At 44.4% G+C, this 12036-nt stretch overlaps 1 protein-coding gene across 3 annotated transcripts in view; it reads left to right on the forward strand.

Annotated features, from left to right (window-relative positions):
• PLS3 (plastin 3) overlaps window positions 1-12036 on the forward strand; it is an 85532-nt gene that overhangs the window by 34600 nt on the left and 38896 nt on the right. The window contains exon 1 of one of the 3 annotated variants that reach the window (XM_075007498.1): window positions 3788-3842. The exons of the other annotated variants lie outside the window; for them this stretch is intronic. The gene's annotated coding sequence lies outside the window, so the exon portion shown is untranslated. Of the gene's footprint in view, window positions 1-3787; window positions 3843-12036 lie in introns of those variants that run through there. 3 annotated transcript variants of the gene reach the window in all.

Genomic DNA, 12036 nt, shown 5'->3' on the forward strand with positions numbered 1-12036 from the left:
ACAGCCTAACAAGGCTACCTCTCTAATACTAGTTAAGGTTTCTGAGCAGAACTGAATATGCATTGACAGTACTGGATTCAGAGAGATTGAGAGCTAATTGCTTCTCAAGGTGCAGAATGACCAGTTACTACTAAAAATCCCCCCTTATACCTGTCTTTACATGTATTTTAAGAGATAATGGATATGTGATGTTCCACAGTGATGGTACATTCAAAATTTGCTTTCTACGGTTCTGAAGTCCCCTTAGGGTTCATACAGACAAAGCAATGGGACCTAACATCATTTAGCTTTCCCACAAACGGAATGGCATAGAGTTGCACGAACTTACTTGTCTTGTCAATGTTTGTTTTCAAAAACCTCATCCTGTTGTTCTTAACCAGAATCAGATTGTGTATGAAAGGAAGAACTACATTATGAGGACCCAACCACTCAGAACCTGTAGGATTTTGTGTTTTGGCTCTGCCTTCTTCATCCCTGCCTCTCTCTTGTGACCTATCCCACATAAGTACTGGTGCCCTTGTGTGTTTCTTCTCCAATACCCCAGCCCCATCCGATCCCAGTGGCCAGAGGATGGAAAGGGTACAGTAACAGGGAAGAAGTGGCCACTCAAGGTCAGTCGCCCCTTTGATCATTATCTGGAGAGTCTCTGCTGAAGCTATCAGGTCAGAGTCTATTCTGCGAGCAGGTTAATAAATGCATGGAATCCAGATTTCAGTCGTACAGAGAGAAAGTGCCAGTAACACCATGAGATACCAAGAAATCTTGTAATGTCTGAATGCCCATGTGGTAAATCAGCAGTATCAAAGGGTTCGTCTGTACTTACTGGGAGAACAACACAGTCACAGGTGATCTTCTGGGGTTTGATTTAGCACAGCACTTGGTGCGGGATGTGCTAAATCAAACCATCAGGACTCTACCGCCAACCTTGATACTCCTCACTGTGGTGAGGAGTAAGGGAGGCTGATGGGAGAGCTTCTCACAGAATTGAATTGCATATCTTAAATCTGGCCTAAGCCTTGCTTTCATGTGTGAATTGCTTGCAAAAAGCAGGGTGAAAACAGTTCACAGTTACTGACTTTCTGTAACAGTGTCTTCTTTCTTGTTGCACATTTTTAAACTGAAACATTTAAAGTAGGTCCTAGAGCATAATTACAATTCTGGAGTAGAGCTACCATCTACCTATGGCCCCCTTTCATCTCAAGAGATGGTAGAACTAGATGTCATAGGTAATGAATGCCTTGTGAAGGAAAATCTTGCATAGGAGAGCAAACATAGTGCACACGGTGGCATGAATGCAGGTAATTCTTAAGGGATGCCCATACCTTAAGCAGTGAAGCTTGCTGTTAGGTTACACAGAGGGCTGGGGGAATAAGGTTGGGGGGAATGTGAAAAAATAATCAAACAAAACACAAATCTGACTTAACTTTACAGTTTTGCCTAGACCATCTCGTTTTCTTTGTAGTGCACTTCTTCCTGCAAGTCGTGCTCCCATAAGCAGCACTGTGTGCTTCCTCAGGCACCCAGTTATTCTAGCCTGTGCTCTGCACTTCTATAACTGATGTAGAATGCCTGCCTGTGGTGTCCTCATATGCCTTCTTTGTTTGTTACTGAGAGTTAGCTCAGTCTCTGCACCTGTGGTGTGCAACCAGTTCTGAAGCAGTAGCCACTGATTATTGCTATAACAAACTAGCCACATTATTCTGAAAATATATTTATTGTTTAAACCAACTAGCCACACTCAGCTGGCCAAGTAGCCTCCTGTAGCTAGCACGTTGGACACCATGGCTCTGCACTGCTCTCATATGCATGGGGTGCTGGCCTATCCCTGCCAGCCCACAATCAAGGGAGTGCAAAAAATAGTTTTAAAACCACCTTTGTAATTATCTTGTGTAACCCTTCTGTTAACGCCAGATGCCTGCCAGAAGGGCCGGGTTCAACTCTTGTGGGGTTTTCCTATCAAGGATACAATCAACTGGCTCGAGCCCCAACCCAGTGGCCTGGGACAATTTCACCCCCGTGCTGGGTGCCTGTAAGGCGATTCTCCCCCCCTCGCAAGCACAGAGTCTGAGATAGAAATGGCTTGTTTAATGACCGTAACCTACCCCAAGGTTACAGCGACAGATGCAGTATATCTCAGCACAGAAGAGACAAAACCCCTTTTACCCAGATACCATCCCCATATGCAGTAGAACCCAGTCTCTTGCTGGGGCTCTTGGCCCTTTTCCACACACACACAGTTACAGGGTGTACCCTCTGCGGTACAGTCCCAAACTCAAAGCCCACAGATACATCACCAGGGCAATACTAGCTGTCCACTTGTCTGTAGCCTCCCCTTGCTGTCACCAGCCATCTGCCAGTCGCCGTCGTCCGCCGCCGCCGCTCCTACCGGCCGCCCGCCGCCGCTCCTACCGGCCGCCCGCTGGTCGCCGCCGCTCCTACCGGCCGCCCGCTGGTCGCCGTCGTCTACCGCCGCCGCCACCGCTCCTACCAGCCGCCCGCTGGTCCTGCTGTTGTCCACCGGTCCTAACCCCACTGCTTGGGATTGCCCTAAGGCAGAACCCAGTGATTTCAGCTCTGTGTGGCCTCAGCTGCCACTCTGTGATTTCAGCTCTTGGTATCTCTAGTGTGGGGTTTCACAAACACCCTAGTATCCAGCTCTATCTTTTAACAGGTGGGGAGGGTTAGTCAAGCCAGGCTTATAGCTATATGGCCCAGGCATAGGCAGGGCCAAGGCACTCAGCAAGCTGGCTCAACCCATACCCTCCCCTTGCTCTCTCACAATGCTTTAAACCAGGGAGCCCTGTGTAATCAATGTCTTACACAGCTAAGGCGACTGCCCTGTCCCCCACAACAACCCAGAGCATTGGTGAGATCTCACAACTCCCACCTTAAATGTCAGCTTAAATTGTGATTTTACAACTACATGTTTACAATAGACCAACTCTCATGGCTTACTTGCTACCCATTAGGCTTTGCCTGAAAAGGTATCACACATGCACACCTTTTGCATTCTCATGCAGATGACCTCTGGGAGACTCATTCCTCCCAGCCTTCAGCAGCACTGCATTCCTTCTGCCACATTCCCTACACTTGCTCTCTTCCCAACTTGAACTGTATGCTCCTCATCAGCCTTTGAGGCCAGATGACTCACTTTCCTGACTGAAGTGGTTTTGTTAATAAAATGCAATGAAAATCTGAAATTATTTTAATCTTTACTCCACAAGAGTTAAACTCTCAGGTGATGGGAGAATTTAGACTTTTAATCTCATCTGCAAATATGAAGGGGAAGAGATGGCCCTCTTAAAAAAATCACTTATATTAAGCCTCCGAACAGAAGAAGCTTGTATATCGTGCCTCCCTTACCTTTGGGGTTGTGCTTGGGTGTAAATGAAAAAGGCTCACTCAGTGACTTGCCTTTTGTCCATGAGGTAGGACGTGAAGCCTGTCTGTAGTGCTACAGGACAGAGAGCTATGTTCTAAACTAGAAAAGACCAGCTACATGTAATTACAAAGTACACAGGCAAGTTTTGAACTGCTTAGGCTCTAAAGGTTCTGTAGAAACAGTGGTTAGAGGTCAATGTTTGGAAAACTATGCAGTTTTTTCTGTAAATGTTTTGCAGTGTAATGCTGGCTTCTCAGGAAGAGTATTTTAAGTTGTAGTCTGGCAGCGTGTTCCAATTTGTTGGCAGGAAGTGTTGTAACTTGCTGTTTAGGATTGCAATTGTAGGAGGAATGCTGGATTTCAGGATTAATTTACTGGGCGTGGGACTGGGAGAAGGTGCCATTAGTCCTAGGACTATGCAAGGAAGGGTTGCTCTCCTCTCAGACCAGGAGGAGGAAAGGTAAGGTTATCTTATTCTGTGAGCCAGCTTTATAACTTCAGTTTAAATTTTCTACATGTTCTGGTAGCCCTGGATGCTGCTTGTTCAAGTATATGCATGCTGATCAGCGAGACATCCTCCCCCTTTTTGTAGTCTTGTTTCTATGCCAGTGTGTAGCAGCTTCTGATGCAGTAGCCTGATATGCAAAACATATAGCATTAGCTGAAGCAAATGAAATCCTAGTGAACATGGTTTTTAAAGCAGAATTCCCCTTTGCTAGTGATCAGATTTCACTGTATGTTAGCTGTGGCTCTTCGGGTAGTCAGTTTTTTTAAAACCTCATACCCTTGGGTGGAGCATAGCCATTTGTATAGAGTGCTGTGATGTAAATGCTTTACTTGTCTTCATTAGAAAGTGAAATGACATGACTTCAAAAAAAAAAACAAAAAAAACTAGCTGGCCTGTGTTTGGCCCCCTCCCCCAAGCACTTAACATGGTTTAAGCATTTAAATGGCTTTGCAGGATGCTTAAACTCTAGACTCATTCAGGCTTGCATTCCTCTGTAACTTGCTGAAAGGTACTAAACCTTTATTGCTAGTAGCTCTGTGTATCTGCTTCTTTGTATGCAGGATCTAACTGTGGACAGGTTTCCAGGGAACACCTGGGAGTACTACTGGCTTTGGAGCACTAATGCTCTTTTTCAGAGGATTACAGGAAACTGATCATTTGTTCAAATACCTAGCTGGCATGGTATGAAAAAGCACTTCAGTGAATATAAGGCATCTGGCATTGTAGGTTTGTATGTGTTTCTGTCCAAGACTGAAATGCACTAATCTTCTGTAAGTTCCACAGTGAAAAGTAGCCCTATGGCTTATATAAAAGGCATAATACACTAGTTACAAATACTGAAACAGAAGCTTTCACTAGTAGACTTTCAAAAGAAGACTTTTTCAGATAAGTACTAAACAGAGGTGGCTTATTGTTTATCTGAAACCTTTATTTAAAACATAGATATCTGAATAAATACCCAGTAGTGTAACTTACTATCAGTTGGTGCACTTAAATAGAAAGCACAAGTCATCCTTTTAAGACTGCCTGTACCAAACTGAATCTTGAATGACTTCTTTGCATATTAATTGCACAGAGTTAAATACCTTAGTCTGTCGGTTAATCTAAAACTGACTTTAGGTCCTGAGTCTATTTTCTTGTGGAGAGTATCTTATATGGAAAAAGTTGATCTCACTGGAAGCTGAAGCTCAGCAAATTGAGACTAGAACTAAGGCACAGCTTTACCAGTGAGGGGAACTGACCATTGGACTCCAACTTCAAGCATCAGTTGAGCTATATGTAACTTTATAGCTGATCTCTTTGAGCCATCCAGTGAGGAGTTGATGGTTTGATGCAGCAGACACTGGGTGGAATTCTCTGGCTTGTTTTATATAGGGGGTTAGACTGAATCATGATGTCTTTTTCTGGTGCTAAAATGCATTAACTGTTGGTGCATATCACAAAGGTTCGTTGCTGCATCTCTGATCTCTGAGAATTTGACTGATCTTGCCCTAGCATGACTATTGTACTAGCAAGTGTATTCCCTTGGCCCCATGTGCCTTTCCTCCTTTATGATTAATTTGCTATAGGGAGGATAGTGGGATGCCCTGCTATTTGTGAGGGGAAGTGAATTTCATTATAGCAGATACAAAATTCATTTCACAAAGGCCTGCGATATTTGGAAGGGAAAGGTTGGTGGAGTGTTTCTGCTATCCCATACTTAAGTTTAACCTTAGTATAATTAATGACTCTATCTCCCCCTTAACCTTTCTCCATTAAGAGAGCATCATGGCTCTTTCAGTGCTGCCCTGCCCCCATGATGAGAGGAGTACAAAGAAGTGCTAAAAAAAATCTGAGAACAGAGGTGTGCAAAGTGTGTGTGTGTGAAATTTCATAAGTGGGGGAGGGGGTGCAGCATGATCAGCTGCTGGGTCTCAGCTCATCCATCTAATTAAAAATGTTGAAGTGTGTTATTGGTTTTATAGCGACAGAGGGATAGCTGTGTTGGTCTGTATTCTATCAAAACAAAAAAGCAGTCCAGTAGCACTTTAAAGACTACCAAAATATCTACAAAATAACGAAATAAAAATAACAAAATAACTAAAAAAAATCCTAATTATTTTGTTAGTCTTTAAAGTGCTACTTGACTGCTTTACTGTTTTTACTGTCTTGTGGGTTATCTTGGGAAGGAGCAAGGCTAAGGGAGTAAACCCTGACAGAAAATCCAGAGGGGAGTCCTAAGGCAGTTCTGTTGCTGGCCTTGACCCAACAACTCGTGCAGCTGAGCTGGTACCAGACAAAGAGGTTATCCTCTCCTTTGGACTATATCAGTAAAGCTGAGAGGGGGACACTGGCATCTGGGCAGCCCAGTATCCCCAAAAATTGCCCAGGCTCATGCCTGGAGAGATTCTCCAGCATCGCTTAACAGCGTTGAACCAGCACGGGAGGTAACACATACCGGTTATAAGCTCTTGCTCGACTGGCGTAGAGAACGAGCGCCAGGGGTTGCCTTTGACGGTGGGAGAGATCATCGCATCTCACTGGACAGTCACCGCCTGCCTCAAGCTGGGCAGCCCCCAGCCAGAAGGGTACTGTCCCACCACAATTCACCTGCCTCACTGGGTGCGTGAGGCTTACAGTCAGGCTTAAACTGTTTTTATGTTTGTGTATTCACATTTCTATACCGATTTAATGAAGGTTTTACATTCTACATACTTTTTTTTCTTGCACATGCTGGAAGGGTTTTTTCATGTGCACATAGCTAAAATTTCTATTGGTTTGGATGACATTAGACAGGTTGGGGGGGCCCTGCTGATTGCAGGGATGAAAAGTGGGGCTCAGTGTGAAAAGTTTGCTCACCCCTGTTCTAGAAGACCCACCCTAGGAAACGTTTCAGAGTGCGGCACAAAGTTATTTTGCCTCTTCATTTTTTTTCCCATCTTTCCTAGTACCAAGGAGAGGGACCTTTTTTCTGTTGGCTGAATGGTCTCTTCCCTCAAAATAAATTTTTGTTTTCCTACCATATCTAATCCATTCCTTTTTGATTGGCATTGCTGTCTGGTAAGGCAGTTGTCACTGAAAATTCTTACACCCTTGAAAACATAGTAAGTTCTTCTTGGTCATGGTAATGGTCTCTTGGGTTATAGAAAGGCTTGTTTCTAGTTCAAGAATGCATTCATTGTTGGACATTTTTCTGTTAAAATGTATTGTTTGTAATCTACATAATGGGTACAAATCTCTGATACAGTAGCATTTCATTCCTGGCTTCCCAACTCGAAGACTGCAATGGTTTGACACTGACTGATAAGACCTTGTTTGGAGAGTGTTGTGTATTTTTGGAAAGGGTTGCGCCAAGGGAGACATGAAAGCAGTTGCTGAAGCTTGCTTTAATCTAACTGCTTTATGGGTCAGAAATGTAAAATGTTCAGTTATGACTTGAATAAGCTCATTTGCAGAGCTGGCGTAAGCAGTGTCTTTATGTTAAATGTCTAAGGGTATGTGTATCTGGCACCACAATGTGCTCAACAAGGGTGAGACTTGTAGAGTGAGTAGAACATGTTAAAGCAAGTTGGCCTGCTGGCTCAAAGGGGATGGTACTTAGTCTTCTGGGATCTTACTGTAGGAGAGAAAGTGGCTGGAAGTTTGGAGAAAAGAAATGAAGTACTCATGGGTTCACCACATTTTATTGCTGTGTGAGTGTAACTCATGTGCTGGTCAGTGCCCCATTCAGAAGATACGAGTTACAGCCACCCGCTAGAGAGTTTGGCTCCATAGCTCAATTTGTGCAGATGCATGTTCCTTGCTCTGGAGTTTGTTGGCTCAGTTGCTGGGGAGTACCCTCCAAGAGAACGCCAGAGAAGCAGTGTTTAGAATCTAGCCCTTTGTGTGCCTTTATGGAGACAAATTTCCTGTCTGGAGACCACACTGGGTTAGGGAAAGCTATTCTAGCAGCACTGGGATGGGAAGAGAAGTACAGCATTGCGGGAGGCAGTGTCCTCCCGTCCCATAGCAATAAAGGATGGTGTCCATATGCTGAATGCTGGCAAGATCAGCCTGGGGAATCTCTGCGCAAGAGTTGCTGTTTTGAACCCAAAGGATCAGGGAGTGCGCGCTTCTGGGAGGAGGCAATGCCTGTATCACAATGCAGCTGGAGGCTCAGGTTTGCTAAGTGTTGTCCTTACATTTAGGCTTTGCCTACACCTGTAATTGATCAGGAAAACTTTTGTTGCTCACAGGTTTTTAACCCCTCCTTCGCACTCCCCACCCCAAATGACAAAAGTTTTGCCATGGTAAGTGTGACCTTTATTGGCAGAAGTGCCGACACAGTGTTCACTTGACTTTTAGCAACAAGTGCTTGTGTCCACAAAGCCTTTGCTGCTACAGCTTCCCTTCTGGATACAAGCTGGGAGTAAGGAAGTACTTTCCCAGCTTCACAGATGAGGGGGTGAGACTTGCCTAAGGTGTCAGTGAATATATGCTAGAGCAAGCTACTACCGAGTGCTAGTGCCTTAGCTATAAGCACACCCTTTTCCTCTCTCATCCCTTCACACAAACAGCTTGAGAAAGGAGCTAAAACCATGAGATCTGGTGTTATAAATTCCAGACAGAATCTACTTTTTGACATGTCTTACCTACCCACAACATGCACAGCTATGGGATATGTTTTGAAGTAAGCACTTTCTGCTTGCAGTGTTGAAACAACTAGTTTCAGTGAGTTCAGTTAAGCAAGATGGCCACCATGTTATCACAGTTGATGTGAATAAATCCTGTTGTAGTCTCTATGTAAAGGAAACTGATGTAAGCAGAACAAAAAAGCAGTCAAGTAGCACTTTAAAGACTAACAAAATAATTTATTAGGTGAGCTTTCATGGGACAGACCCACTTCTTCAGACCATAGCCATACCAGAACAGACTCAATATTTAAGGCATAGAGAACCAAAAACAGTAATCAAGGTTGACAAATCAGAAAAAAGTTATCAAGGTGAGCAAATTAGAGAGCAGAGGGGCGGGGAGGAGAGGGAAGTCAAGAATTAGATTAAGCCAAGTATGCAAAAGAGTCCTTATAATGTCCCAGAAAATTTGCATCCCTGTTCATCCCACATGTTAATGTGTTGAATTTGAATATAAAAAAGAGTTCAGCAGTTTCTCTTTCCAAAGCAGACTGAAAATTCTTCTTCAGTAAGGCGCAAACTCTTGTCATCAACAGAATGGCCCACTCCATTAAAATGTATACGAACTGGTTTGTGGATCAGGAATGTTTTGATGTCTGTTTTGTGCCCATTAACTCTTTGTCTGAGAGAGTGTGAAGTCTGTCCAATATACAAAGCATCTGGGCGTTGTTGGCACATGATGGCATATATGATGTTAGTTGAGGAACATGAGAATGTGCCCATGATTCTGTGAATAACCTGGTTAGATCTAGTGATGGTATTGCCAGAATAGATATGTGGACAAAGTTGGCAGCGGGCTTTGTTGCAAGGAAAGGTCCCAGGACTGGTATTCCTGTGGTATAGACTGTGGCTAGTGGTTAGAATCCTCATAAGGTTGGGAGGTTGTCTGTAGGAGAGAACAGGCCTGTCACCAAGGGCCTTCTGGAGTGTGGCATCCTGATTAAGGTTAGGTTGTAGGTCTTTAATAATTGGTTGCAGTGGTTTGAGTTGGGGGCTGTAGGTGATGACCAGTGGTTTTCTCCTCTTGGCTTTTTTGGGCTTATCTTGGAGTAGCTGGTCTCTGGGTATTCATCTGGCCCTGTTGATTTGTTTTTTTTATTTCTCCTGGTGGGTAATTCAAGTTTATGAATATTTGGTAGAGATCTTGTAGTTTTTGGTGTCTGTCAGTTGGATCAGAGCAAATGCGATTGTACCTAAGGGCTTGACTGTAAACAATAGATCTAGTTATGTGTGCAGGTTTTGCTCTTCAAATGGTCCATGCATTAATGCTGGAGTGGAGGCTTTGCTCAAATACAGGTGTTAGTTAACTGATAATGTTCTTGAAATAGTTGTCAAGTCGGTCTCCCGAGACTGAGTTACAGCAGTATTTTAATTGGGTTTTGCCGCAGGCTTGGAACACTTCTGTTATAACAAAGTTTTTGGAATATCATCCCGCCATTTGAGAGATTTAGGTGTGTTTACCTTTAGCAAATGGAAATCTGAACCTATTCTGTTCCATCTCTCCTGGTTGTTACATGCCAACAATTCCCTTCCTCTAAAGGAAGCACTGTTGCCCTGTCTTAAGCTATTGGGCCCATATGTCCAAGGTACTCAGTGCATTACACTCCAGTGCAGGTTTTATCTCTGAGGACCCATCTGTACAATGGGTTACGTCACTGTAGCTTACGTTGCTCAAGGTAGTGAAATAAGCCACCCAAGTGATGCAGGTCATACTAACATAAGTGCAGCTTGTGGGCATGGTTTTCTTGTGCCCTCTGAGAGCGCATCTTCACCAGACATGCTATAGCTGCCTGTGTGTACCTATACCACTGTGGCACTTCTAGTGCAGACTAGCTTGAAAGTACCTGTGCTGTGTTTTTCCAGCATCTGCTGCTGGTTGGGCTGGGTCCAGATCTGGACTGCTGGGTAGGGGTTCCCCACCCCTGTTTTACAGAGATGCCGAATCACCAGGGGCTTCGCTGACAATCTGGATCTGATTGTCTCAAAGGCTGAATCTAAGAGATGCACCCAGAGTCTTTTTTTGCCTTTTAGGATTCCCACCTGACAGAGCTTTGTCCTCCACTTTCTTTCTAAGCACAGCCAGGGCTGTGGCAGAGAGTTCATGCTAGGAAACTTATCTGTATCCACACTTTGTTTTTGAATAACTGTCCCTAAGTGCAGTCTCTTTTCTCCACGTGCTGTGTCTTCTCCCAGGAAGTTTCTGCTACTTCACATTTGGAGTGAGCAGGTGAAGGGGATTGTTGTCCCATCCTTTGTGTTGGAGGCAGAGAATGGAGCACTGAGCAACTGTGTCTCATTAGCATCTCCTTGCTTTCCATCTCTGCCAACTAGATAAAGAACTGCTATGGATTGCATGCAGCAGGTGTAACCGATTTCCCTGCCACTTAGATCGGTGTGTTGCGGGTGTTATGAGTTCTGGTCAGATTCTCAGTGGTAACCATGCTCTTAATAGGAGGTTTATTAACTTTTTAATAGCTCAGGGTGGGATTTCCAGCCATCCATGATACCGTCTTTATGCCTAGTGGCTTCAGTTTCACAGTCTGTAGCATTGGACCCACGCTTGCCAATTGTATAACCAATGGTTATAGATGTGCATTAAGAAGACTTGCTTGGGCCATAGAAATTTTTGAGCAGCAGGAATTGTCTGAGCAGTTTTTACAATAAATGGTGGTAAGTCTGCCCCAAGTCTTGGTTTTCTCCAAGAGGGCATAGAGAAGCATTCTCAATCAGCTCCCCAAAGTGAGGATTCTGAACATTCATAAAAAGGTGATTTGGAATCTCCTGGGTTCAAGTTTGACTGCAGGGAGTCTCTAGGAACATCTGAAAAAGCCTGTTTGCAAGTCTCGCCCAGGAGAGCTTGGGGAGATGCGGGATATTCCATCTTTTGGTCTCCCTCCGTCCCCGTTACACAGCCCCAAACAAATCTTGGTTTTTGAATGAGCAGCAGTGCATCCACTCCAGCACTGCAAAATAATCTGTCCTGGAAGCTATTGGAGGCAAAGCAAGTTCCGGTGAAAACAGCCCAGCCACAGAGTTATTTCCATAACCTCCAGCTGCTGGGGGAAAGTGCGTCTGCACAGTGGAACTCCTGCTGCATGCTGTCCCACAATGACACGTCTCCAAATCTTACTGTGATCAGTTGCCAGCACCCTGGCAGAGCTTGTGGTGACCAACTCCAAAATGTATTTTAACTCCTCTGATGAATTCAGCAGACCCCCAGACATTGGAAGCTAGTGCTGTAGTGACAGGAGCAAAATATCTTCCAGTCTGCACCAAAATAAATAAAGCCGTAGCAGGGAGTGCCTCTACTCCTCTTGGAGTTCTGTCTTTAGTAGTTGGTCAGCAGCACCAGGGCAAGGTAAATGGAAAACTGGCATTTGCCGATGTACTCTAGGCCAGAGGTGCATAAAGGGAGAGGCATGAAATTTCGTAAGGAAGGTTCAGAACAATTGGCTACTGGGTCTCTGGCTCATTGGTCTCATAAATGTTGAAATATC

This window comes from Carettochelys insculpta, chromosome 13, assembly GCF_033958435.1.
Source record: "Carettochelys insculpta isolate YL-2023 chromosome 13, ASM3395843v1, whole genome shotgun sequence".
Classification (NCBI taxonomy): Eukaryota; Metazoa; Chordata; order Testudines; family Carettochelyidae; genus Carettochelys; species Carettochelys insculpta.